Below are 25,321 nucleotides of genomic sequence, written 5' to 3'. Positions count from 1 at the left end.
GAGTTTTCCACAGTATAATCTGACACACATCCTTTAGTGTATAATCAGTATTATCAACAAATCGGTAACCTCTTGAAAGACAAGCTCCTATTTTTCTAGGATCACATCATACAGCTTTCATAAGTAATCAGACAGCCAATGTTGCCAGACTAATGAAGTTTCATAATGCAATGAAACACTACAACTGCCTCTTTATACAGCAATACTTTTGCTTCCCATTACTGTAGATTTCTTCACAGCAGCTCACTTATTTTGAGACTCTGCCATTCTTTAAATTATCTCCCGATATACCATGCACAGAAGCAATCGTAAAATTGTAAAATATTCACCATAAGAGTACCTCTTTGATTTCTAAGAATGAATCTGTTTTTTTCCAAAAGTCACTGAGGAATAATTCCAGGGAATAAAAGTGATGATCCGGTTGGATGTGATCATGCAGACTAATTCTTGGCCCAAAAATGATTGCATCCAGTTTTCAGGTTATCATTGCCTCTTAAGTCAGAGAGCCAGCGCTCACCCCAGAGGACTCCTTTAAAGTGGAGTGAAAATAAACTCAGTGGGTTTTCAGGCAGCCCCAAGTTTGCAATAAGTCACAGTGTATCTCCTAAAGCTGCGAAGAAAACTAATATGTGATTCAGGGGTGGTACTCCGCTCCAAACTCCTACTGCTCCTTACAACAAAAACAACAAAGTTTATAGATGAGAAGTGCCAAGTGATCCCCACTACAACCAACGTAAGTACAATCAGTAGAACACGTCCTGAAAGATGGCAACACAGGATCGCAGTTTCATTCCGTTACTCAGCACTCACATGAAACAGAATGACAAAAGCTTTCTGCACAAATGTACATAACTGTATCAGTAAAAAGGGCAGATAATTGGCAGAAATTCCAGTCAACGAGATACAAAGAGCTAAATTTTTAATACAGCATGCACACTTAGTGGAAAAGGAGAGTAGCCTTTAAATACACAGGAATTAAAAAATAATCTGGAAATGTTTGTTAATAGCCATAGAAGAAAATAAAAGACAGACAAAAAAACTGCCAAGTAAGAACAAGTATAAAAAAATCATGAGTAATACGTTAAAATACATCTTGTTTTGAATAATAATGATGACAGCCTGACTCAGCAGCTCCAGAAGGACTTTTCCATGAGATCCTGGAAAATCTGAAGGCATGATAAAGACATAAGGGTTACAGAACAGGAGATAATCAGAAACCACAGGAGGACAAGTTCTGGGTGAGAAATCAGGGCCTATGTTTGGAGAAACTGACGCAAAGGAAGAGGAAAGAGTAAACAGAGCTTGAAGAAGAAACAGAAAAGACTGTAAGCAGAAAAGAAAATAACTAGAAAGAAAATGCTTAATTCTCTTCTCTCATTAAAAAAAAATAAGACATCAGGCTTGAAAGAGAGAGAGAGCAAGAGAGAGTGAGAGAGACAGAAAGAGAGAGAGGAAAAAAAAGAAAGAAAGAAAGACATAGACAGAAACTAACCATAAAGTTTCAATGTAAAAATAAAACAAACCCAAACCTGTGATGATTTTGAAGAACTAGAGGAAAATTAGAAAGATCTATTAGATTTAATGTTAAGGGAAAGAGTCCCCTGTGAGTGGCTTAAAGGTGGTGACCTCAGAACCCTAGAAAAGGAAACGAAACCACAACACATGACTCTGCCCTGTTTGGAGCCTGGTATTGAGCAATATTTACCTAGAAATCATAATGTAAATGTTATTGATCACTTTCAACTTTTGCAATCAAACCAGGGACACAGCATGGATGACCTCATTATTGATAACAACAGCACATACATGTGCATACAGAAATGTATCCAGGACAGACACCAAAGAGGGAGCAAAGATGACAAAAACATCCTGACACATTGAAGGGTACAGCAGAGGGGAAAGTGGCAGAAATACCAACAAAAGTGGGGGGGGGGGGGTTGAATGCTGTCAAAGCTGACATGGCAAGAACTGGAATTTATGCGGAGTATGAAATGTATGAAGGACACTCACGGTTAAAGAGCACAAAAACACTAACATAACAGTCAACAATTGGGGAGTGGAAGGAGCAGTACAAATGAAGTACAAATAAGCTAAGCCTCACCTATTCATGAAACAAAGTCAATAGGATATGTAAAGCCTAAAACTCAAGAAATAAAGATAAGAGCATATTATTTACAGATAAGGGCAATAGGCACTAGGAGAATTAAAAACAAGAATAGTGGCAAGTGCTTGATTTTGGGGAATGGGACTGCCGCAGGCAGAGATGGGGCAATCACTTCTTGTTTTACCCACTTCTGTATTATTTTATTTTCTATTGCAAACATTAGCATGGCATCTTTTAAAATTAAAAGAAGAAAGTGCTTCCAACTAGAAAATGACAGCTACAGAAAACACAACCCAGAGGTCACGAAAAGCTAACGTGACAAGGTTTTCTTGGGAAAACTATTACAAAAGGTCACTGGGGGATAATCAAATACCAGTGAAGTCCCATTTTCAAGCCACCTGACCCTCTTTTTAAAAAACTTCCCCCTCTTCCTTTCCTTCTCAAGCTTTTTAACTCTCTCCTAATATCCTCCTGTAAAATTTTGAACACTTTTTGCCCTTCCATTCCCTTCACTGGCTTCAAAACCAAAAGCAATCCCCAATGAAAACTTGAAAATGTGAAGAATCCCTGAGGAAACCCCAAAATCAACAGACAGCACAGGCTGTGCAGTGCGGTGGCTCAGAAGCCGCCAGTGCCTGGGGCTCAGTGCTATATTTAGCTGCTGCCGGGCAGACAACAAGGACTCCTTTTCCCTGGAAAGGAGGTAATGAAAAGAGGCAGATCTAGGCCTGAGGTGGTAAGTCTCAAGGGTCTGTGGCTGCCAGCAACCCCAATGTGCACCCTGCAGGAGGAAATGGGAACCCACAGGCCTAACGTTCATTCCTAAGGGACCTTCTCCTCTCCAGGCAGGTTTCTAAAGCCAAGGGAATGCCAGCTATTCATTGGCTGATCTCTAGTTTTTCTTCAGGTCGCACAGGGTTCCCACTGTGTGCAGGGAGGGGGAAATCAGTCAGACCTCAACCTTAACCTCCGGAGGCTGACAGTAAGACTGGATCAGACATAAATCACATCATGAGAGGATGGGGGGAGGCTGCTGCTGCTGCTGGGGAGCCTGGGAGATCACCTCAGAAATCCTGCAGAGGTTTGACCTGAAACAATAGAAATGACTTGCATATGTGAGGGTAAGGTGGCTTTCTTCAAGGCAGAAATCACAATAGTAAAAGCACAAGGTCAGCAAACTGAGGAAAGGGGACTTATCCACTGTGCATGGACAAAGGACAGCTAGGAAAGATCAGTGTTCAAGATTCTCCCTTATCAAGTGCCTCCAATGTCCCAGCACAAACTTCTTGTTTGTCTGTCTGTCTGTTTGTCTTTCCATAGCTCTGGGATTGTGCCCAGGGCCCCATGCATGCTAGCCAAACACTACCACTGAGCTACATTCCAACCTTTTTAAAACCGTATTTTATCTTTCACTGGTGCACATTCTTGCTTCCCTACAGGATAGGGAGCTCCCTGTGGGAAAGTCTTCAGATCTGGGACACTGCTGGGGTCCAGCTGTGCATGGTACCTCACTGTCACTCAGAAATCCTAGCAGCACAGCTCTCTGAGCCGCACAAAATCAACTTCAGCATTTAACAAATGCCTCCCCGTACATTTTGACCTAATGTATTTTATTAGTCCTTGCCAATAAAATCTAATCATCTATAAATCGAATCATCTCAGAATCCCTGATGCACTAGCACCCCAAAAGGATGTAATGCCCAGTCAACCCCGGCCACGAAGTCCCCCACCAATAGGAGCCTTGGTTCAGCCCAAAAACTTCCAAGGACTACCAGTCTTTCACAACCTGATGTGGTCTGCTCTCTCCCCATGCCCCTTCACATATTAATTCAACCTGTCCCCATGAGCTTTTGGTTAAATCCCTAGGAGTGGCAGACCAGAGGGATGAGCATAGAACCTGCTGGAGAAGCAGGATATCATGACTTTGAAATCAAGCAGAACTGGGCTGACATCCTTGCTTGGCAGTTGAGGGAAGTCACTAGGTCTCCCCACTCCCTCCCCCCTCCTGGTTCTTACAGGATTAAGGGAAATGATGCAGGCAGAATGCCCAGCAGAGTGAGCACTCAATAAATGGCAGCTATCACGGTAATTAGTTCTATTCCTGCTTCCCATTCCAGCCTGCCACGTAATCAGGGCACAAATCACACCCTTGGCCTCGCTGTGAGGTCTGCTAGCACTTCCATGGGATGGCTTTACAAAGTCTTAGCGAGCACACCATCCCCTTTATCACTGATGGGCCATGACCAGGAAGCCATGACCAGAGGCTGACCAGGACTGCCATAAAATTTGTGGCACTGAGAGCAGGTAAAAAAAATAGGAAGACAAGGGCCAGGAATATGGAATATAGCTCAGTGGAGTAAGTGCCTGCTTGGCAAGCACAAGGTCCTGAGTTTGACTCCCAATACCAAAACATAGGAACCACACAGCATCTTTGCTCCGGGCTTCAAGGGAGCTGCCTCCTGCTCTGTACAGGCAAAGGCACTAGATGCTATGGTAGCTGCCTGGGTCACTTGGAGCTACTGACACTGCTCCAAGCTCTCCTTCATATCCCTAACAACAGGTATCAGAAAGGAGGACAAAGGTGGACAGAGCAAAGGCTGCCTTGTGACCTGGTGTCTGTTCTCTAAAGCCACAGCTGCTTGTGGTACTTGGTATGCTGGGCTCAGATTTCTAAGGACAAGGCTGCAACCTCCCCACCCAGGTCTACTTCCAACCCAGCACTGCACCTGGCAGGCTGCTCTGGTGCTGTGAACCGTGTCCCTGGGCAGACAGCACATGATCTAATCCAGGCTTGGCTATTGAAATCCACATGATCTTAGAAGTTTCCCTGACCCCTGGGGGAGGCATCTTTCTCAATGGGACATCAGGATGCCTGCATCCAATGTTGGTTCCTTCATCAGCACTGGGAGAGACATTTTTCTTGGTATTCATGGCCAGATGTATTTCTCATAGATTCTGATTCACGACTGGAGGTACATTCTCTGATCCCAAAGGTCATGAATTTCTGGTCTTAAGGATCCCAACATCCCCTTCTGCTGAGCCCCTCGTGTCTCACCCACAGCAAAAACTGTATGAAGGGCACACTAAGGCTTTACACATAGCAGATGCTAATGAAATGCTTGCTCCTGCTACTATAGCATCTACTCTCCGACAAGAGCAGTGTAGCCAAACAAGTCCCATGGCTAAGAAGGTAGCTTGAGGCACACAGAAAACAAAGGAGGTAGCTTTCCAGGCCTTTTACTGAATTAATGAGTACTCACATTCCATCCACCAGGGTGCTCAGGCATAGAAAGACTGCAGCGAGACCCATGTAAATAAGTGTATGTCCAACAGAGAAGAGGTGAGCTCCGGAGTGCTGCTTCCCAGACTACCATGCACATTCAAATCACTTGAGGGACATGTGAAGATGCAGAACATGGTGAGTAAGTATAACTCTGCATTTCTGACAAATCCCAAGTGATGCTAATGCTGCTGGTCCAAGAAACAAACCCCGAGCAGCAAACTTCTGAACACAGGCATTGTTCAGGGGTAAACTTGCAGCCTAAGGCAACTTTCCACACAAATCTGCCAAGAACCTACTAAGGATCACTCAGGGAATGTGCTCTACCGCAAAGCCAGAGATGAGGAAGGCACGAAAGACAGAGATCTCAGCAAATATTCACCATAACACATGCTTTAAACTCTATCAGAACCATGGCCCCAGGGTCACAGCCATTCCAGGAGGAAGCTATTAATTAAATTTGGGCAGCATAAAACAAAACCATGAGGAACAAGGACAAGATCGTTATACTGCAGTACAGAATCAAGAGTCTGTTCTGGATGGTCCCACTTTTGAGGCCACAACCAGATCTGTACTTGTACAACTGACTAGCCAAGAATAACTTTTATACTTTACAAAAAATTTAGAAAGTGGAAAAGAAAAAAAGGGAAAAAAGGAAGAGACAGAGAAAGAAGATGAGGAAGGAAAAAAAGAAACAATCAGACATTATCTATGCAGCCTGCAATGCATAAAATATTCACTCTCAGGTCTTCTACAAAAAGTGTTTGCCAAACCTTGGGGTAGAAACTTAGGGAGAAATACAATCGACAACAAATTCCACATGGGCTATTGCAATAGGCTACAGGTGATTTTTTTTTTCCTTTATACATTCCCAGAGGTATCCAGATTTGTACAGCCACAAGAGTTGCCAAGATTAATCACAATTTACCCTTGCAATTAACAGTATTGTCTTAAAGGCTTATAGTCCTTTATGCAATTTCAAATTCTAATAATCTATGCTAAAGAATAATGAGTCAACAAACAATTCTGCAGAGTGGATGTTCACCGCTGTGCTACCAACAGTGGTGAAGAGTCAGAATCAGGATGTATTCTCAAAACGAAAGACTCTGCAGCCTTCGGAAACTGCATGGGCCAAGGCTTCTTGGTCCTGAGAAGATGTTCGATGTGTGTTGCTTAGTAAAATGGTAAGACAGCAACTGTTCACACTGTAAGATCTCAAGTCAGGACAGTGCAAGTGCATAAAACAGTAATAAAAAGAAATCACCCATGAACGAACATTAAAATTAGCTCTAAAAAGTGAATTTATAAGCGACTCTCATTTTGTTTTTTATATGCAAGTTTCTGCTTTTTTATGACAGTTTCTGTAAGAGTTTCTGTTAAGAGCCTGTGGTCCTCTCGCTACATAAGAATTCTTCGCATAATAAAATTTGGGTTGGTTTCTGCCTTCCACTCTTCCTGAAGGAGTCAGACGAGGCTCTAGGAGGAGGAAGGAGAAGACATCTCTGGTATGTTTTAAGGGACAAGCAGGCATTTTCCAGACAGAGGCCCTAGGGTCAGCTGGGAATTATGAACTGCCATGCAAGCAAGCGACACAGAGGGACCAACCGCACAGGAGCTAGAGCAAGGTCAGCTGATGGCTGAGAAGCAGAAAGAAAAATACTTTATCTCCAGCACCCTCATCACAGCAGACCCAGGACGCATAGGACCATACAGAGCATAACAGGAACAGAACTGGTAACTTAAAGCCTTCCACCCATTTCCATGCACAAAATGGTTCTCCTCAATTTTCTTGCAACAGCCTGTGCATATATTTGTGTCTGGAAATAAAATTAGCCAGAAACTCAAAGTAACACCTTCTTAAGGTCAAGGACTGTTAAAGGGCCACACTGATCTTATCCCACAAGCAGACCTGACCAAGCCTCTGTTACTGCATCAGGAGTTTGGACTGCGAGGCCCAGGAGCCTGGCAGAGGACAAAACCTCACAGTGCCACTCTCTGGCAAAGGACCAAAGATGGAAGAGGAGAAATAAGGAGAACATCTCCCTACAAGGACAGGCTGCAAACTAGCTGGTAGCCTCACTGGCTATGAGGTGAGGCCACTACAGGCTGTCCCTTCTTGTGGTTAGTGGTCACAATCTTAGAGGTAACTACAGGCTCCAGAAAGGCTCCGCTGGCGCCCACTCACGGCTGGATTCCTAACAGGATAAGAAAAGGGGTTCCAGTAAACGAGAAGGAATGCTGCTGGCTGGAGACAGTCAGACCTCTCAAGAGGGCTTTAAATGGAAATATGAGAGCACGAGAAGAAAACCTAAGTACAGAAAATGTACCAGGCAAACAAGCATGCCCCAGATACAAAAGGAAGAGCTACAGAATCTCAGGGAACCAAAAGAGAGAGGATGTACATGGCCCTCCAAACCCCTAGGCAGGTCTGAACCCATGCATGAACAGATGGCTGAGCAAAGGGACCTCTGAGGAGCCCACAGAGCTGTGATGGGGGCTGCCTATCAGATCCACAGGTCTACTAAGAGAGGCTCTACTAAGAAGACAGGAGCCAACGCAAGTGAGGAAAGATTCAATGCACTGTCCTTAGGGCTAGTAAATTAGAAAGCCTTCAGGGCAGCATGCTTCTATGATAAGAGGGAACCGAAGGATTGTGGCTGTGTAGGCCCTGCATGGATTTCAACCTTCTGTCTCTTTCTCAGCATGCCTGTTGGTCCATGGCACCATCCACCCACAATGCTGATGGACTCTCTCTACCCTCTGCTGCTGGAAAACATCTTCCTCCTTCTCTTCCTCCTACAGCACACAGACACCCACGCTTTTACCATCTTTCACCCACTGCCCCAGTTTGGTTTGCATGTCTCTTTCCTGGTCTGACCACAACCACCTAGATAGCCAAAACAATAATCTATTCATCTGTCCCCAGTCCCTGAAATGACAAACAATAAGAATAGAGTCAATAAGTATCTGCACTCCGCAAGTGGCTGTGAATCTCCTCTCGCACAAAGCAGAATATGTTGCTCGGATAAACCACCAGCATGGCACAAAGTCAACGGAATCACAGAGGTAGATGCTTGCTAGGGGTTTCAGTCTGACCAAAGAAGAGTGGCTGCACAGAGTAGACAGGAAGGAAACACTGGGAGAATGCAACTGTCTTGTTCTGAGTTACAATCTGAAGACAGGGAGTTCCAAGACTTTAGAAAGCAAACTGTAGTAGCCAGCAGCCAGCTGAGGCCCAAGGATAGTTCCTGGAAAACATCAAAAACAGGTAGATGGAGAAGCATGGGCCATCGGCCTGAGTGGGGTTCCATGTAGCAGGGGATTAAGATTGCCAGGGAAAAAAGAAGTAAGGACCAGGAGATCCCAGAGGCACTTCATTGGGGATATGTGGTGCCCTCCACTGGAGCCACATTCCCAGGGTGCCACTATCTCCCTATCTGTGAAATAAGCCACACACTCGAGGTCTCAAAGCTGCTGACCACGAAGTACCAAGAATGCCTGGAAACTCCATCATCACCCTGACAGCCTGTCCCAGTGAAACCACAACAACCTTATTCTCCTGGTATTTTCAACCACACGTGCTGCCATCTTAGCCACCAGATAGCCCATGCTCTTCCTGGGTGGGGAGCTCCATGGCTAGGAACAAGAATGTGTCCCTAAGGGGTCGACTCTTGTCACCCTTCCCATGGGCTTACAAATGCAACACACTGGCACACACACTCACATCCTCCCAAGGTCTCTATCTGCCCTCAGGAAGACTTTCCAAAGTCCTCTGAGCAGCTCCATCTCTCCTTCCCTCATTCTTCTCCCGCTTTTTGGTGGACTTCTCTAGATCTTTATAAAGCATCTTCTCAGGTCCAAGTCTTTCATTTCAACCCAGACACAACTGAAATCTGCCTCATGACGCCAGTCCAAAGCACACACCACTGCCCTAGCCAACTCCCCAGCAGGGTTGCAAAGCTAGCATCCTGCCTCACTTCAGCCAGCTCTCTCTCCAAGTGTGAGCTCCGGCTACCTGAAACTTAGCAACTGCCTAGAAAGTTCCACTTTCTCTTCATTTCTGTCTTGCCTCTTTCTTGCTACTACACTCCTAATGCCTAGTCTAAATCTCCTTACTTCAGATTACCTCTCAGAAAGGTCAGGTGACCTATTTATGCTATGCAGCTAATACGTGGCCAAGCTGAAGCTTGATCCCAAGCCTTGGTACTAATCCTAAACCTTGTGTTTGTCCCACTAAATCTCACTGATCTCATCCTATTGCACTGCCCAGGAAACTCCTTACATATGAGGGAGTGGAGCCCTATCTTTAAGAGTGACTGTCATAAAAGCCAAACTTACAATGTGCACACAGAGGACAGAGATCCAGCTAGACCTTTAACTGTGGCCATAGAGAGTGAGACTGTCCTTGTTTTCAGGTGAGAAAATGAAGCAAATACTCAAGGTCCGCCTCCCTGAGCCCTTCCTCTTGAGGAACAGCGCTACACTGCATGTAGCCTAAATGCAATTCCAAGCATGCAGCAGGCATCAATAAACACAGGTTAACTGAACAACAACAAAAAATTAGCTTGACAGAGTCAAATGAAAGAGTCTGAAAGCTAAGACTGTGACCAGATCAGGGAAACCAGCTACCACTCTGAAGTATCAATGCTGTTTCCAGATGATGGCTCTTGGCAGCATGCCACACACTGAATCAAGACTCCTGGGATATCTCTTAGCTGACCTGGCAGGTTGTGTGACTCTCGCCAAATCCTTTCCACCAACCTTCTATGTCTCATTCCCCTATTTATTTACTTTAAGAAGGGGGAGAAGGAAGCGGAGAGTCATAGTTGGAGTAGATCTGTGGTTCTCATTAGCACTGTCAGGGTAGAGAGTGGATTGGAAATGCAAATTCCTAGGCCTGCCTGTCCTGCTACATGGAGGCTGTGGATAGAACCCAGCAAACCACCAGAAGACCCTGGTGCTGCTCGGATCCTTCCAGTTCTATCTCTCTGTTTCTTCCATTCAGTATCGGACTCCTCCCATCTTGCCACCCTGACTTTGATCTGGCGTGAACTTAAGTCAGCTGGCCAGTTCATGGGGTCACGTCTGGCACTTCCTCCTGTGATTAATACCGGAGCCCCAAGATGGCTTACTCCACGGCACTTCTTTTTTCCATTTACCACCTCAGCAGTACACACACTGTCACTACATTAAAAAAGAAAAATCCTGAGCAAAGAAGCTCAACCAGGAACGCTATCTTAAAAAAACAGGAAACATGAGAACGAGGACCCTGTGAGGCAACTGCTCTATAATCTAAGAAATGGGGGCCACGCCCAGTGATCTCTTCAACATAAACCCAGATGAATGGATGAGAGAACATCTACTTTGTATGTCACAGAGGCCAGCAGACACAACAAATGTTTTCTTGCATGGTCCATATGTGTCAAAAGAAAAAAATCCAGATGAAGTTTACAAGTACGAAAACATGTCCTAAAGGTACTATTCTCTCGAAACAGACTATCTACAAATGGACTATTCATTGCCCCAACTGTAACACTGTGCCTAATACGCTGCTGTAGAATGAATGAATGAATGAATGAATGAATGAATGTATTCTGAGTGTTGATCCTGGGAGATGGAGAAAAAAGTTAAATCCTAAGGGAACCAGGCTTGAGTCGCGTAGGCAGTGTCAAACCTGCCCACCCAAACACCCATCCATTCAACAAATGTGCTCTGCGTGTCAGCCAAACTCCTCAGTGTCAAGCAGACAGTACAGAAGAAGGACCTTGGAGATCAACAAGGAGGTGACTGCTTCCTGTTTAGGGTAGAAGGATGATCACTTTGGATTCAAGCAGGGGACCATGGAAAGGAAGGCCATCTGAATTGAGGAAATGCTGAGACAAAAGTCACAGCCACTGAGATGAAGTTCCAAAAGTCAGTAGGTCCCATTCAACAAGACCATAAACAGTGTGATAAAGAAGATACACAGCGGGCAGAGGGCAGAGTGCTGGGATTGTGCCCTCAGCTCCTCCCTGCTTCCCTCCCGGCAGGAGCTGTCCCTGCCCCCATCTCTCTGCACCTGCTGTCTGCCTGCCTCCTGCTCAGCTCCCCGCCAGCCCTCCCCGCCTGCCTCCTGCACGTTTCCCCCTCTCCCCGGTATCCGTGCCGTCACAGGCTACACCATACTCACTATGCCATGTCTTACACTTCTGTTTTCTATAATTTATAAAACACATACTGCCCACGAGTTTGTATTTTTAATTCCTGTAAGTTTTGGGATCCAATTTGTGTGAAAGTCAGCCTACAACATAATGTAGTATTGTATGATAAAAGCCTCCAAGAATAAAAACAGACAGTATAGGCTGCTTATCGGAAACTCCAACACTGCTCCCAAGCATCGCACACTTCCTTATGAATGACTAGGCTGGGCTAGCATCAGCTTAGCCCAGTTTTCTTGAAATAAGCTCTAAGAGCGAAGTTTCCTAATTTCCAAGGCTTCCTTTCTCAAACATCTGTTGAGACCTTCTATGAGGACCTACTATGTTCTGGGCTGTGTTAAATGTGAACACTTCAGCTCACTTAATTTCATGAAATAAAAGGATGGTACTACCTGAGCACCTGTACTGTAAGGCATCGCTGATTACTGAATCCACTGTACAGATAAAGAAAAAAGAGAAGAGCTTGGATTCAAACCCAGGTTTCTGGGAGTTCTTGATTCAACAACAGAGTCAGTGACAGGTTCTCCAAGATCCTTTTCCAATCTTCTCTAAAACTCCCATTTCCTCTATCATTGTTATTCTATTTTGAGGGCCCTCAGTCTCCTCCCCTAAGAAGAAGGAGGTAGTATCATAGTGATTTAAAGCCCTGCTTCTCCAAAAGTCCCTTCAGGGAGGACAAAACAAGGACAGGAAAAAACAAAGTGGGTCCCATTCCCCACCGTGTCATCCACAGCCCTTCCAATTTACTGAGTCAGCACTACAGGTTGTAACAGGCTTTCCCACAGAGAAGACTTCACTGAGTAGTAAAGGAAAGGGAAGTCTTAAAACCACTCTAGACTAAGTCTCTGCACTGAGTCCTGGAACAGAAACCCAGAAGGAGATGAGAAAACTAGTGAGATTTAAGAAGTCTGACGTGTAGTGCATAGGACCATACCAATGTCAGTTCTTAGTTTTGCCCAGTGTACCACAATCATGCAAGAAATGAGGAATGCTAGGTGAAGACTGTACAGAAATTCTCTGTCCAACCTTCACAACTTCTCTATATACTTGAAATTTTTCCAAAAATACAAGTTCATTTGCAGAGACACCAATAAAAAAAAATCTACTCATCTAGATAACCTCTAATACCTAGACAGAGCCAGCAAGCGGAAAAAGAGATGAAAAAGTGAGTAAGGAGACAGAAAACCTATAGCGGGAAGAGAGAACTGTGGTGGGAAAGGAGAAGGAGATATGCCTAAGAAGCAACAGGTAATGTAAAGAAAATGAATGAGGGTCCTAATAGGACATCCAGCCTCGTACTAACATCTCACAGAAGGATACGCTGAGGCTCAGGTGGAACCATGGCTCAGATGGAATCAGAAATAAAACAAGATCTACATGCTCCTTTGCCAGTGCCCCTTTACATACAGATACGGAAAGCAGGTGGATACTGTTGAGAAACTCTAATAGAACACAGCCCAGGATACGGCGGACCAGATCTGTAGATGGTCCTCCATCTCATCCAGCACACCCCGTCTGCTCATTGCTACTGCAGAGACAACGCAGGTAGCACTATCTGAAATGAAACACAAGAAAGAAAACACAAAGGGGTATTTTGGCTTACATGAAAAGGATGATACAGATGGAGAAGAATGAAAAATGAAGGCACAGGTGATCCAGCAGAATAAGGGAAGCGATGGAGGAAGGAAAGCCAAGATATTCTGAAGAAAGACTTGAGTCCCAAGGCAGAGGCTATGCCCCAGACAAAGCACCAGAATGTCTCGGAGAACGGAATCAAGGGTAGGAGCTGCAGCTGGGAGGTCGGTTGGAACAAAAGTGCACCCAAAATTCCCCTGCTTCTCACCTCTCTGGGTTCAGGCTGTAACAAGAACTGGTCTAAGCCATATTGGGGGGGGGAGGGGTTTTACAATAGTAGATGATGTCAGAACATCACTGTTAATCTGCTCTTGGTGACTCTTTGGCCACCCTCCAGGCCCCTCTGCTTAGACACAGTCCTCCTTCCCTGGCCCACCTTTCTTCTGTGAAGATGGCTGCCCTGAACCTACAATTGCATCTCATCCCCAGGTCCTTATGTTTGAAACCTTCCTCTTTGCATGCCTTTCAAGCCAAGGAAAATGTCTCACTTCCGTAACACCGCTGCTGGGGTAAATGTCTGCATACCCTTCCTCCACAGCAAGAGGCTGGCAGACAGAGCCACAGCAAACTGCAGCTCTTCTCAGAGCATACCAGATTTCTAACCCCTCAAACTAAACTGGAAAAAGGGGCAAGAGGAAATATGCATGGTTGTATAATCAAACACTTTTGGGAAACAAACCTCTCGGTAGAGCTACAATATGCATCAGTTTACTAAAAACTCCAGTAAATATCCATGATCGTCTGCATCCAGTCTTGGATGAGTAAGAAGTCACTGATGCACGGTTGATTCTTAGGTTCTTTAGAAAGGAGTGTGCACTATGGAGGTTGGGTGGGTCAGTTGTGTGCATAGAGAACAGCTGATGAGTCTAAACTCAGAGACATATGTCTTCTTAGCATGTAGGATGCAAAGCTTACAGTGAAGATTGGTAATGTCACAAAACTGAATTCTAGAATGAACTGTTAGCTTGTGTCTGAAAGACCTGACTTTATTTTGCAGCAAATAGGATGTTAGAATCATTTAATAAATGAGTAATAAATATTGCTGTTATCTATGCAAAAAAAGTTCCATGGTAAAGACATCCATTAATTTTGGTTAACTGAACTTTTGCAAGCCTTGCTATATGGCCTCACAGGATGACAGCACTCCAAGGGAGGGCCACATGTCCTACTTAAGAGCAAGGATGTTGTCTAAACCACTGTGCTAGCTATGACACTTACCAAAGGACCCGACACACTGCAGGCCATATAGTGAACTAAACCCAATCTTCTTCTTTAGATGAGAAAATGGAACCTAAAATGTCAAGATGACCTCCTCTGTTGATTCTTCAGTGTTTAAAAGATGTCGTGTACAAAGAAGGTACTCAGTAATTCTTGGAAAATAGAATAGAGTGGAATGGAATGCAATGGAACAAAACAGAATGGAAAACTGTTTCAGATGGACAGTCTACCATACCCATACGTACTTCAATCAAAAGTTCCCATAACATGATAGATCCCGTAACATGCCTTTTCTCCTCCTCCTTTACCCAAGTTTGGTGTCACCCTAAAGAAAAGCAACAGGTCAGAAAAGGAAATCCACCCTTCAAGGTGAGTGATGGGAGGAATGGTGTATGCAAACAGATGAAAGTAAACAAGACCTGTCTGTATCTAATTTAGACTTAATAAGATAGTTTGCCGAATGTTAATTAAATACTCAGTGGTTGTTACTAACTATGGTGATTAACTTAATTTTAAATTAAATAAGCAATAAATGCTTAACTGGAGTTCTATTAAATTTTACCCAACAAGTGAAGAATATGAGGCTCTTAATTGACTTTAAACAATACAGTTATGGCAAGTTAGTTGAATTTTTATTATCTGAAGATAACTGCCTTATTAAATCTAAATTGACTCTTTTATTTGATGGGGAAACATGTCATCTGTCCCTCCCATTAACTAAAAACATGTCCAAAAAGACTCACAATTGGCCTGAGCTATTGCTTTGATATTAAGTCTGTTCATTTAAGAATAAAAGTGAATGAAAGCACCAGGGATGTCTAGGAAAGGACCACACACATACACACACACACACACACACACACACACACACTCGAAAAAGGCTGGAGAACTGCATCACCATAATTCTAAATCAGAAGTCAGGACTCCACTGTCTCAATGGGAAAGTTGATTTAACATCAAAAAAATTAGAATTCCGGGGTGTCTCCAAGGTGTAGAAGGCTGATCCAGTGGCCTATTTTAAATCACTACTGTTCATGTAAAGAAGAGGCTCTTCCACTGAATAGGCTGTAAGACCCCACATAACTAACCTCATCTTGCTAGGCCTCAGCTACCCTACGTGTTACATGAGGAGACTGAGTTGGAAATCGCTGACTCTATTCCATTTATATTTTGTCACATTACGTGCAAGGAAACTGCCTGGCCTGTAATAGATATTCATTAAAGAATGAATAAAAAAAAATAAATGAATGCAAAGTAAAGCACAGGCAACTCAAAACGCTAACAGTTTTAACCCTTTTCTCATCAAGCTTCTCCAGTCTAGACCATTTTGAAATCTTGTCATTTGACAAATGACATAAGAAGAAACACAAACCCTAAGCCACTACTTGGGAATTTTTTCATATCCCAAATAAATGCAAATTAAAAATAATGAAATGCCACTTCTTACATGTTAATTTAGCAAAGACAAATACAAGTATAAAATTAAATCCTGCTGAAGATACGAAGAAACAAGTTGAGTCACAGACTGCAAATGACTCAGCAAATCAGCCCTCTTCCCAAGGCTGAACAGCAACTGGTATGAAAAGTAACAGGTGGGAGTTTAGCATGGCATGGTGACACATGCCTGCAATTCCAGCACTTGGGAGGCTGAGGCAGGCACCATAAGTTCAAGGCCAGCCTGGTCTACACAGTGAAACCCCCCTCCAAAAAAAACTAACTTTAAAAACATATGCAATCAGTCATAAACACTTATTAAAGGCTGGCTACGGCTAGTGGGTTGAGACACAGAATCCGTTCACCAAAGAAGACAGAGGGTATTTTCCAGTATCACAAATGGTCAACCCTGATGCTTCACTACATTAATCACCGAACTCTTTCCACCATCATGTGCCACAAGAGGCACAATTATCCCCTTTCACAGGTGAGGAACCAGAAGCTCTCATGGACTAGGTAGCCAGTATAAAAATAAAACAGCCAGGCGGGGGATTTAGTTCAACGGCACAAACACCTGCATGGTATGCATAAGGTCATGAGTTCATGAGTTCGATCCCCGGTACAGGATTAAAAAAAAAACACCCAATGTACAACAAAGCCATGATTTCAATCCAAAACCTAGTGACTCTCAAATCATCCACCCAGTTGACTACATCCCTGGAGAGACACCAAAAAACACAAGACAAAAAAGGTAAAGCAAAGTTGAGGCACCAAAGAAATAACATCTGTCCACTGTTGCTTATGACTGTACCTTCTAACGGACTGAGCTGCCTTTGATTTTTTGGAAGTGAAATGTATTCTAGTATGGGTTCTGGTGACACCAGGACTTACTGATTTTAACAAATATTTGGTCACATTAAAAAAAAACACAAAACCAAAATAAAAAGATTTTTAAAATAATAATATTAAGTCCAAAGAAACATCCTACACACATAAGAAATAAGACATATAGCCTTTGGGGCAATTAAGATCAGAGTGATGGTCATGTAGGAGATCAAAGAGAAGTATTTGGGTGGAAATGCTTTGAGGTTTGCTCTTTAATGTCTGAGTAAATGTTATGCTGGGACCAGGCTGTGGCCTCAACAAATGTTCCCTTCTCAGGACCTGACTGTCTCCTCATGCAACGTAAGAGCACTGCACACATACTACTGGGCCTGGGAACGGTCGCTCAGCTCTGCTGCCGCTGCTCTAATTCAGCTTCGCTTTTGCCTTGGCCCAGGCTTTTGTGTTGTCTCTTGGTGTCCCCAGATCCTTCTCCTCCTATCCACCTAGCACCTTTATCAATTCTTTTCCCAGCCACAGATCCAACCACCTCACCCACCCTACTGCTGCTCCTTTCAAAGCAGTCTCAACAGGCCTTTCTCCCCTGCCTCGCGGTCCAGCCCTCCTATTCCAGTTCGCCCAGGTCCCCTGCTACTTTCTTGTGTCACGTCTCTCAGTCCCCGTTATTTCTCCCATATAAAGATCCCCTCCTCTGTTAGTCATCCTACTTCCCACTCATCCTTCAATGTCCAACCAAGTGACCATCTGTGAAGTTTCCCCGTTTCTAGAACTCGTCATGATGCAGTCGGAGCTATTATATTTTTTAACATACAGTCCTGATTACTAATAAATATCATCTCCCAGAGGCAGAGATCACCAAGCATCTGTGGTCTGATCCCCAAAACCCAACAATGTTTCATTCTCCACTCACAGGTGCACCTGACACCTGCTGTCAGGTGAATAATTACACAGATGCATCAAACTGATGCACAAATGTATCTTTAGGGTCTTATCCAGCTGTCATTACTCATAGTCTCCAAGCAAAGTTGCTAAGCTACAGCTGAGAAGATTTCCAACTCGAAGCAACTAGCTACTAGAATGCTGACCTGTTTTTCACCTCAGTCTAAAAAAAGGTGCTACTTACCTTCCTGGTCACTGCAGAGTTTACCTTTCCCATGAGTCAGGGAACACCCAGCCCTCTGGGTGGCAACTCCTTACTACAGTTCCTGAAAATGATTAGTTTTCATCCAAACAAGACAGGTGCTCCAGGTGCCAACCAGGTTGCTTGCTTCCTGAGAACTTAACCAGACCCATCTTCAATGGGAATTCATCAGAATTAGTTTAGGTGACTCTGATTACTTTTTGGCACTGAATTCAGTGCAGTTTTGGACTTCCATAGTTAGAAATCATTATCAAGGCAGGCCACTGCATGTAAATTAATAGAGTCAGGAACCCAGGGAAAGTACACATGCAGACAGAGAATCAATCTCATTTCTTAACTAGCAGAAGCCAGAGCAGTTTTGCCCACCGATCTCATCCTGGCCTTCTTCTCCTTCCAAGTCTTAGCCAGGGCCCAGCATGTCTAACAAGCTTCTGCATGTACTCCAGCAGACCTACATAATCCACTGGCATGCCACCTGAATCCTCCTCATCGCTGCTTCTGATATTCTAGCGATAATATGTCTTCCTTATACCTCATTAACAATGTGCCTGCAATCTGGGCATCACCCGTAAACGTCCTGAAGCTTTACTTTTATAAGCGTAGTTCCTTCCACAGATACTTCTTCAGCACTCTCAACTGACAAAGATGGTAAATGTTGGTTGAGGCCGAGATTTGGCTCTTGGTCTTACAGACTTCACTTACAATCCCTCATTCGAGACAAATCCGTAAGGAAGGGCCCAGATAATTTATCCTCCTACTCAGAACATTTCTGAGAGTGCAAAAGGAACACTACTGACAGGCGCGAGGATCTGGGAAACAAGATCAGTCTCCCTCCCCTAAGACCACTATCCTGTGGGTGCAGTGAACCACGGTCACATCCCAGATTCACACAGCAAATATTTCCCAAGTGCCTACCATGTGTCAGACACTCTTCTCAGCACTGTCAATAGGATTGTGAAGGAGGAAAACATCTCTGTAATCCTCAGGCAGTTTATTTTAAAGGAGAAAGAAGTCCACACACCACCCTGGTGATACACACCACCCTGGTGATGCACACCTGCGGTCTCAGCTACTCAGGAGGCTAAAGCAAGAAGATAGCAAGTTTGAGGCCAGCCTGGGCAAAGATACCATCTAACAACAAGATATATGGATAAATAAATATTTAGAAAGACAAAGTACATGGGAAATTTTTAAAAAGCAAATATGTAAAGTGGAGTAGTAATTCCTGCTGTCAATAAACACAGCTCATTTACTTCATAAATGTCTAATAAACACCTTCAGGGCACCAAAGATGAAAAGGGGTTCAAAGAAAATCAAGTTTTCATTCATTATACCAGGTGCTACTCCTGGAATCTGTCTCTTCTACCTAGAGAGTAAGTAGCTCATTCAGGACATTAACTGTGAGTCATCAAAAATGCAAATGACCCACCTGAGGCAGGTAGGTGATAGGAAGAACTGTAGCTGATCCTCGAGTCTTGACTCAAAAAGCTCTCTTGGAAGAAGGAATCAATATAACCCAGAGACAGGCCAGATCTCACAGGAGGGATCCGAGAGTCAATTCCAGCCTACACCTAGTACAGCTGTGGGAGCTGTGAAGTCAAGGGGAAAGGCTGAGATCCAGTTTCTGTCCCTTTATTTTACGGCCCCACAGGGGGCTGGGGAAGGAGGCATTGTGAAAAGGGGCAGATGATCCACAGAGAGGTGAGGTCCTGGGTTTAGAGAGAGAAGACATCCTAAGCTAACGCGGAAGTGGGCGGAAATGGGCATCCCAAAAGAGGAGGAACTGGGACAGCACTTGTGTGGAACTGAGAAGCCTGCACACCCAGCTCAATCACTCACTGTGACCCCTGCCAGGTACCAAGAAATGTGAGCTGAATGCAATCCCAGGGAACAACGAGGAGGAACAATACCAGGTTGAATGTTTCTTGCTTCTGGCCATTGAAAATAGTAAAGAAGCTGTAGACTGGGCAAGAGCTCAGACTCAGTCTTGTCACTCACTTGTGTAACTTTATTTCCCCACTCATTTTTTTCCATCTGCACAATGAAACTAACAGTCAGCATGTTAGTCCGTGTTCCATTACTATAACTTAATCACTGAAGCTAGGGAACTTCATGAAGAAAAGAGATTTATTTATTTTAGCTGCATAGTTCTTTTGGCTCAAGGGCTTCGTGTGGTTCTGGTGAAGACCCCAAAAATTTTGGGAACACACAAGGGAAGAAGAAGAGCTCACATAGCCAGACAGGAAGTCAGGTCAGGCTTGCTGTTCTATATGACAACCCACTCTCAGGATTCCTGGGAGCTACCTTAACTCCTTTGAGGGACAGGCCTTAGAGACCTCAGGACCACCAGCTGAGCCTTGCTTCCTGTCACTCATCCCATCAGCACTCTTGGGGACCAAGCCTTCAGCACATAGACTTTGGTTGGCCAAACCACCCCAGTAACAGTAGCAGTCAGAAAACCTACTTTCATACATCAATATGGCAATTACATAAGCATATGGTAACCACTCAAAAATGTTTAAAATTCTATTAATAAAAAAAAAAAAAAAAATGAGAGGAAAATAAACACTTGCCAGCCTCAACCTTAGGATTTACTGACTTCTCAGCTCTAATGCCCTTAGCCAGCCACCTACTACCATCTCCACTCTGTGGCCCAAATCAGGATTGTAGCAAGCATTTCCTCCACGCCTGGGTCAGCGTCAGAGACTCCCCACAGTCTCCCACTCCTTCCTTCCGGGCTTGCGTCCCCGAGCCGGTGGAGACTCATAGGCAACTTCAAGCCACTGGATTTCCACCCAGATCCTAGCTTCCTACACAGGGTAAGTAGCAGTACTGCCTTCATCCCCTTCTTCCTCACCTTCAGAAAGTTTCTTCTAGCAAGTCTCTGTTAGCAAAGTGTGGCATTCCAAAGCCACATTTCAGGAAATGTCTCCAGCCAGTAATGCACATACCCAGCCCCTAGGGCCCAATTACTGCCTTGGGTCAAAGTCTCAGGTTCACTCCTCTGGTTACTAAGTGTAACTAACCATGCCTCCTGTGTATCACCAAATACTTAATCCCACAGAGAGTTCCAGAGCCCCTGCTCAGCCTGGCTGTCCTGTGAATGACTCATCTCTAAAGAACCAGTTAAAAGTCCCTAATGAGGAAAACGGTAAACCTTACTTAACAACAACAACAAAAAAGGAATACCCTCCTTTTTCTCCACTTCACACAGCTCAGCTCTCTTCATGCTGGCTATTCCCAGCACAGCCTGGCTGGGCACAGAGCACACAGCTGTCACGCTAGCTCCCCAGTTACTCAGGAGGCTAAGGCTGAAGGATTGCAAGTTCAAGAACTGCCTGTATAGCTTAGTGAGATCCTGGCTGAAACCAATGAATACGTAAATAGCTAGCTAGGTGAGGAGCTTAGTGCCTGGGGGACCAGCCTGAAGAATAAATTCCCTTCTTCCCAGGATCTACATATGCTACTAGTTTGCCTAGCAGATTTTTCTCTTGCCTGTTCTTGCACTTGGGCAAACCCTGCCTAGCCCCAGAGATTCAGTGCATACAGCCCATAACCGAGGCTGGCTACCCTCACTGCAGAGCGGCAGACACGTACCTGTGATAGCTCTTCCTGCACTGACCACTGACCCCCTTCACACATGCACCAGAGACCACTCCTTCATTATCTCTGCACTCTGGGGCCTCCTGCTCCACTCAAGAAGGTGCGTGCTTGGTGCACTGCTCTTCTTTCTATGTAAACGAGTGGCATCTCCAACCTCTGGTTTCACCTGCCAGGTTCTCTCCTTGTTCTATTCAACGCAGCACATTTCTGGCATAAGAGGACTTACCGGTCCTCACAAACTACACTGTTCTTGGCCAAGACCCCTTCAGCCATCATTCTGACAGCAACTTCAATCTGATTCCTCCCTTTTCCCAACTAACCCACTACAGTTTTACCGTGGGTAAAGCCACATGGTACCGTGAAGAGTCAAAGTTAGCTTTGTAACCTTGCACAAGGGCACACTGTATCACCAGGCTTGGTTCTCAAAGGATATCTGAGATTCAAACAGATTAGCTGGTAGAAAAGTTGTGGAAGAGCTGGTTTTGAAAGTATTAACTGTCACAGTACATTCATAAAGGACATCATTAACAAATTTTATCAACTTTAAACCACTGACAGTAAGATGTGTCATTACCAATTTAGAATGAAAAATAACTATTCAAGTATGACACATGTGTTATTATAAAAAGACCGGATTTCAGTGATATTAAAACATGATGGGGGGAGTGTTTTAAAGCAGATTTAATACAATCGATTCATCTCAACAAAAACATGAACCTGCTACAAAATTTTCATAGTTGCCAGTGATGCATAATACTCAGTAACATGTGTCAAGCAAATGAAAAACACCCAGTGATAACACTTCTAAGCCAAATCATCACTTCGCTGGAACTGGGCAACAGGAAGCTTCTCAACACCAACACTCCACTCCAAATCAGGTCCCAGCCTGTTCAAACCCTCAAGTGATCATTGTAAATTATAAACAGTCTCAGTAGCTTGGCATTTTTAAAGCCCGTCAAAGTTAAGTCTCCTCTCCCACTGTTTACCACCTAGAAACATCTACCTGCCTCAGAGGAATCACTTCTCCACTAGAATGTGTCACTAGGTTCCTACTCAAGGCCAGCCTGTCCCCAAAGTCAACTCAATAGGCTCATGTGGCTGACAAAGACCCTAACCCTAGGGGGCTACCTGATCACTGTACCCCAGCATCAGACAGCTAATCCCATCTGTACAGACTCTGTTGCTGGCGTTGGGCTACCTTGCAAAGATTAAATGCAGGATATGCAATCTCTTTAACTGCCCTTTATATTGGCAAAACCCTGCAAGGAAAAAGTTTTGAATGGGGAAGAGAGAATCCTCATGGCTGGGCATTCTGCATCCCCAGCTCAGCCCACCCTTATCGCTGCAGGTGCTAGGGCTGGCCGCCAGCTTCTGCAGACCTCTCTGGTTTCCTCTGTCTGTAACAGTGAGGGCAGGTAAGGCTGAGAGTTAGCACTTTGTAAACAAGTCCCTATCCACTAGCCCTCCCTTCCCTTAAAGGCTTCCTTAAAATGCACACACTCAGAGAATGGTAAACCATTAAGCCACTCACACCTTTGTGAGAATGAGTCTCATTGGGCAGGAAAGAATTTTAGCAAATGGGGAGGAGGCCCAAAGAGAAAGGAGAATGAAAATGAGGTGGAGTCTGCTATGAGAAAAGCCACCCAGAGAAAACCCTGTGTTTGGTGGGGCGGCTGAAGAAAAAGAAGTTAGAGAGATTTTTCAGTTCTGGGGTCCCAAAGAGAACGCCCTGTCCAAGTACCTAGGCGCAAATCCACTGATTAGCTCATCTCAGTTCTACCCCAGGACTACAAACCTCAGGGGTTACCATAGCACCATTTACCTTTGCTCCCCACCCACTATTTAGCCTTCTCTGCAGTTTAAGAAGACCTTACACACCCAATAGCTGGCTTCAGGAAACTCGGAAGTCCTGACCAAGCACGGCCCTCTGGAAGAGTCACACGCCTGGTCCCTCTCCAGGGACCAAAAGTTCAAATTCTTTCCCCAGAACCGCCTGTTTAAAACTTTATTCGTGCATCCTCCCACCCCCAGCACTCCGTACTTCCTACTTCGGGTCAGGTTTGGCTCCCCTGCTCTCTGAGAGCTCTCTCAGGGAAAGGTCTGGGCCCACCTTGGGATCACAGTGCCTGACACACTGTGGGGGGCTGGAGAAATGCTCCCAGTAAGGTAACTAGGAGTCCTGGCCCATCTCGTTTAAAATAGTGGCCGGGCCTCCAACGAATGACCACAGGGAAAATCTTTCTTTCAGGGCCTCAGTTGCCCTCACCATAGAATGGGAGGACTTAAATGACTGGGTCTCTAGGCCCTCTCCACCGTGACAACTGCGATTCCGCGAAAGCTCCCAGCGGCTAGGCGTGGCCCCGCCCCCTAGGGCGCCCTGAAAAACCCCCGGTCAGGGGCGCACAGAGAAAACTCTCCAACCCACCCGGCCTCCGCGGTGGACGCTTCCCCACACCCCAAAAAACCCCGGCCCCCTCCCCCCCAGCGTGCACCCCGTGATTGGGCTGCGGCCGGCACTTCCGCACCGCGGGCCTGGCGGCCGAGGCAGGGCGCTCTGCACCCCGCGCTCCTGCCACCCCAGAAGCGCTCGCGCCCGGGGAGGACAGGGGGTTCCTGAGGCGCCCGCGGGCGGAGGTGGAGGGGGAGGAAGGAGGATTTGCAACAGTACCTCGGGGTGGAGGCAGACGGGGCAGCGGCGGCGGCGGCGGCGGCTGGAGGCGGAGGCAGGGCGGAGGAGGTGCCCGGGCACTCCCCCTCCCATTGTCCCCGGCCCTGGACAGGCCCAGCCCCGCGTCCTGCACGGCCCCGCGGAGCGCACCGCCCTGCGCCCTGCGCCCTGCGCCCCGCGCCCGGGCGGAGCAGCAGCCCTTACCTTGCAATGCCCGGGTCTGCCCGCTCGCTAAAGCTACTTATCCCGGGAAAGCTCGCGTGGGGCCCGGGAGCGAACCCACAGACAAAAAGTGAAACTTCGGCAGGGCTGGAGCGGCTGCTGGTTGGTGCCTTTCCCCCTCCTTCCTCCCCACCCCCTCCCCTCGGTCTCCCGTGCGGTGCCCTGAGCGCTGGAGGCTGACGTCAGGGGCCTGAATTCCTGACTTTGCTCGCACGCATTTGTCCATGTAAGGTATGGGAAGGCGTGTGCCCGCGGGGCGCCGCGCAGCTCGCCGGGCAGGGGAGGGGGCGCCCGGGGCGCAGCTGCTCGGCCACGAGGTGGGCGCCCCGAGGGCCTGGCGGCTAGGGAGGAAGAGGGGGAGCGTGCAGGGAAGGGAGGGAAACGAGGAGGTGTGGAGGTTCTGCCTCTCCTGGAGGAAGAGGAAGGAGACGGAGGAGGAAGCAGCAGACTGGAGGGGCTGCTGGAGAACCAAGGCACTTGCCTTGGCGAGGAAGGCGCCAAATGAGAATGTTGGAGCCTGAGCGGAAGAGAGCCTGCCTTGGAATCCCAGCCCGATCCTCCCCGCGAGCCCCGCCCTGGGATCCCCAGGAGACTCCTATGGGGCAGGAGGGGCAGAAAGGACAAACCCCCAAGTCCAGCCCGTGCACTTCGCACACGTGGGGACGCCAAGGCGTCCAGCAGAAGAGACGTGCACCGGGTCACATATGCTTCACAGATCCAGAGTGGACCGGTGGTCCTGCCTGCCAGCTGGAGTCCTAACTCTCTCCTTGCCTGGAGCTTGGAGCCAGGTTAGGAGTCAGCTGACCACGCGGACCACCCACTGATTGCATCCTTCTCTGTGCCCCACAGCCCGTTCCTGGAAGGCTCTGGTTGACAGTGAGTCCCGAGTAGCAATGACAGTTAATTGCTTCTAGGTAGCTTTCTCTGTCCTGTGCTCAGAGAAACAAACCCCTGGAGTTTAACGTTTACTACCAAA

General features: G+C 46.0%; 1 protein-coding gene across 5 annotated transcripts in view; it reads right to left on the bottom strand.

Moving 5' to 3' along the window:
• The window catches only part of Lpp (LIM domain containing preferred translocation partner in lipoma), a 606,732-nt gene extending 581,630 nt beyond the window's left edge, over nucleotides 1-25,102 (bottom strand). For 2 of the 5 annotated variants that reach the window (XM_013160167.3, XM_063261224.1), the window contains exon 1: nucleotides 24,328-25,102. The gene's annotated coding sequence lies outside the window, so the exon portion shown is untranslated. Of the gene's footprint in view, nucleotides 1-20,709; nucleotides 20,734-24,123; nucleotides 24,234-24,327 lie in introns of those variants that run through there. The other 3 variants (XM_013160168.3, XM_063261227.1, XM_063261222.1) reach the window with 3 other exon arrangements.
• Nucleotides 25,103-25,321: the final 219 nt, after the last annotated feature.

This window comes from Cavia porcellus, unplaced genomic scaffold, assembly GCF_034190915.1.
Source record: "Cavia porcellus strain 051 isolate PalLab524CR breed Dunkin Hartley unplaced genomic scaffold, mCavPor4.1 scaffold_14, whole genome shotgun sequence".
Taxonomy (NCBI): Eukaryota; Metazoa; Chordata; class Mammalia; order Rodentia; family Caviidae; genus Cavia; species Cavia porcellus.
This window is presented reverse-complemented; position numbering and strand designations above follow the sequence as displayed.